This window comes from Pinus tabuliformis, chromosome 7 (assembly GCF_031772625.1).
Source record: "Pinus tabuliformis cultivar Carrire ecotype Pingquan chromosome 7, CPIR1, whole genome shotgun sequence".
Taxonomy (NCBI): Eukaryota; Viridiplantae; Streptophyta; class Pinopsida; order Pinales; family Pinaceae; genus Pinus; species Pinus tabuliformis.
Window position 1 is genome coordinate 1,018,826,031 of NC_142293.1, and position 3,834 is coordinate 1,018,829,864.

Here is a 3,834-nt window from a genome sequence, read left to right on the forward strand (position 1 = left end):
AGTGGAATATTAGAGATTTAGTGAGGGGAAGGGGTCCAAAAGGGCAAAACACAGGCCCAACCTAGAAAATTGCCAGGTTGTAGCTAGAAACTAGGGTTTGTGCAAAAATGAGGAATTTGGCGAATCTAAGGGATGGGAAGTGTTTGATAAGGTACTTTAAGGATAGGGGAAGGTGTATGAACATCAGGAAACAAGATTTTCCGGTGATTTGACCATCCAAGAGAAATTGCCTTCAAAACCCTAGGAGAGGGAAATGACCTTGCCTAGGCACAACTGAAGCATGAATAAGATGTAACATGACCCAATGGAACCTAATATGATGATAGCAACCCTTTGAATGATGATAGGCTCAGCTGAATGATGACATGGAATGACATTTGGACAACTTTGAAAAGTGTGAAAGCAAACCCTAGACCTAATGCCTAGTGACCAAATTTTGCTTGAAGACTCACTGAAATGACAAAATTTGACCTTGACACTTCAAAATCACTTTGTAAGAGCATATTTGATCACTGGAGGAAGGCTGGAAAGACTGACACTAACAAATACAAATATCAAAAGTACATTTATGAAGACCGAACCGAGTTACACTTTCTTCAACACCCCCTCTCAATAGGGAGGTATTCGTAAATCATTACAAGGTGTTTGGCTATTTTTCAATCTTGAATAATTCACATAAGAGAAACTGGATTGGCAACCCATCTGTTATAGCATCATATTAGCCAACATTGTTCATAGCAAGGCCTTGACTAACAGCTTTATTTGTCATAATACCAGAGCACAATTTGGCGAAGGCCAATGGCTTATAAACACCTTGGTCATTGTCTCTAAAGGTACATACCCACCCAATTGTTCCCTGAGTATGACCTTCCAGGACAATTCTTGTCTTGGGTTCCCATCCCTCAAAGAATATCGCTCCTCTTGCCTACTCTTGTCTTGGGTGCCCTACACATCCTCAAAGAGCATCAGATGCCAAATGATTGCCCAATCCTCCCGTGATTTCTTGCTAAGTGAAGACAAGAATGTTGTGTCTATCTCTTCCCCTTGATAAGACATGCCCAAGTTTCCTCTGACAAGGAACTTGCCCAAGCTCCTTTGTATTTGGGAACTTGTTAGAACTCCCTCTTAGCTAGGGACTTGTCCATTCATCAACAACGTCTTCTTCGTGGGTCCTTCAGTCGCTTGATCTCCTTCTTTCCTTCGATGTCATGAAGTCTTTGTTTGAACTTCTTCTTGGCAGGGTACCGGCCATCGATCACTTTCCCCCTGGTTTTTCATGTCATTGCTCCCTTCGTGGAAAGTGGCCTTCTTGATATATATCAGGGCCTTTTTGTCATCTAGCTACTCCTTTGTCACCTTGTCTATCCTTCATAACACTTATCACATGGATGCTTAGTTGTACTCGCTTGTTCCCGTACTTTGATTTAGTGGCCCTTCATGTCTTCATCGTGATATTGCTCTTCATCATGACATATTTGTAGAGTTGAATCGGTTATCTGCACCTTACTATCTCCAAGGCCTTCGTAGGTGTCAAGGGTCCTTCATCTTTTTCTTCCTTTGTCAGAGTTGCCGTGCCTTCTTTCGAGAGATGTTGAGGAATCTTGTCAAATAGTTATTCTTTGTGACCGCGATGTTCTTCATTTGCTTCTTATTGGATTGATTGGTCAACCACCTTATACTCCTTATGAGAGCACTTCTTCATGTTGACCTTTACTCCACTGTAGCACATGCCTCCGAGCATGTCGTTGGCGAAAGAGATCCTTTTATTCTTGATCGTGATTCTAGAACTTTTCCCATGACCCAATCAATATATATGGCCACATGACTTAAACTTTGATGCATACATACCTCACCTTGATTATGCTTTTATCATCGCGGCTTTATTTGATAGTTCTCCTCGATTGGTGTAGCCTTTCTTGCTTCATCTGCTCTCGCCTGTATATCATCCTCCCTTGAATCCCATAAATGGGACCCCCAATGAGACCTCTACCCCCTTTGAAAGAAGACTTTAAGCAAAGAGGTTGACTTAGTCCTAGGAGGATCTTCCTTCTTTTGCTTCTTGTCGTCTTCTTTCACTTCTTGAGTTACATGAGCTTCTTCCCTTTTTCTCTTGTTGTTGTTGTCCTTCTTAAGTTTAGGAAAATCCCTTCTGTAGCGTCCATACTCTTGGCATCCAAACCGTTCGACTTTGGACATGTAGTGGCCCCAACCAATTTGTTACTTTCCTTGCAAAAAGACACTGAGGTATACTCAGAAGGGGACATATACTTACTTGATAGAGCTTGAGATGTAGTGAACTTGCTTTCTTCTTGAAGACTTGATGGCTTGCCTTCCTTAGATCTTGATGTTGTTCAAGTTGCTTTCTTCAAATGGACTTGCTTGATGACTTGACTCGCGGTGCCTTTCATTCTTCAAGATGTAGGTCCCTCTTTGATTTGTTCTTCTTGTAGGTGCCTTTATACAAGGCGTTTCTTCTTGCTTTGTAGTCTTCCATGAGGAATGATAGATGGTAGACCTTGTCCTTGATGTGATTGAGACTTCTTGGCTTGACGCTTCAACCTTGCGGATGTTCTTGAGATTCCCTTTCCTTGATGTGTCACCTTAGCTCCGATACCGCGTTGAAGAATCTGGGGCAATGGGGTATAGCGGGATTCTTCTAGACTTATAACAATTTGTGAAGCTCTTTTGCAATTTATCGTGTTATCTTCTTCTCTTCTTATTAATGCATGTGTGTTTACTTTCATCAAACTGGTGCCAAAAACATAAGAACAAGAACACAAGATGTTGGCTCTCTGCCAGGGAAAAACCTCTCTCTCTCTCTCTCAGAGAGGAAAACCCTTTCGTAAATTTCCCTCATTGAAGCTTCTTATTGGTCATTGCGAAGCCCTAGACCCTTGACAATAATATCCCCCAAGCACAAGTCGAGTCCTTCCTCCTCTCTGCACTTCGTTTCTTCGGCACTTCGTTCCCCGGCACTCTGTCCTTCTTTCAACTTTTGATAGTCCATGGTGGACTAGCTCTAGAAGAGACTCCAACCTTTGATCCTTAGCGAGGTCCTTTACCAATGAAGAAACCTTCATTCTCTTGACCAACCGAGCCTTTTTCTTGATGTGAGGTTGCAGGCTCGATGTACACCAAGTTTACTGCACCTGGGGCGATTTCCATCGCGACGAGACATGGAAACCCCAAATTCCCCACACTTGGGATGCTTTCGACAAGGCGGGACATGGAATCCCCGGGTACCCCGCAATTTGGTGACCTTTGTCGAGGAGGGACCGGAGACCCCATGTCACGCTCCTATCCTAGTGGTAGTATTTCAACCACGCATAAGCGGGTGCGGCACCGCCGTACTTTTTCCTTTTACCAATACTTGAGTACACGGTCTGCGCCTACTTCAACACTCGATCAATTCTCCAGCAAGTGTTCTTAACAATGCAGCGAAAATAACTTACCATAAATTTATCTTCAATTATTCTTTCAACCTGTCGTGTCGTGTGGTCGTGCTGCACTGGCCCGCGGCCTGCACGACACAACTCCACACCTGAACTGCGAACCTGTCCGCCCGAATTTCCCTTCCGCGGCGCCCAAACTCTGCCCGTCGGTGCGGTCCATAGTGAGGGCGCACGGCCCGCATGCAGTGCGGCCTGCCTGCCCGGACGGTAACCCGCCCCGCTCTGCCTGCCCCGCTACCAAGCCCGACCCGCCCTCTGTAATCCGCCCGCCGGTGCGGCCCTCTTACCCGCGTCCTTCTCTTCCTTCCGTTTTCGCCCAACTCCTTCCTTCGCACTTGTTCTGCGATGTGGAAGTCTGAGTTCAATGTCCCTTCGTCGAACG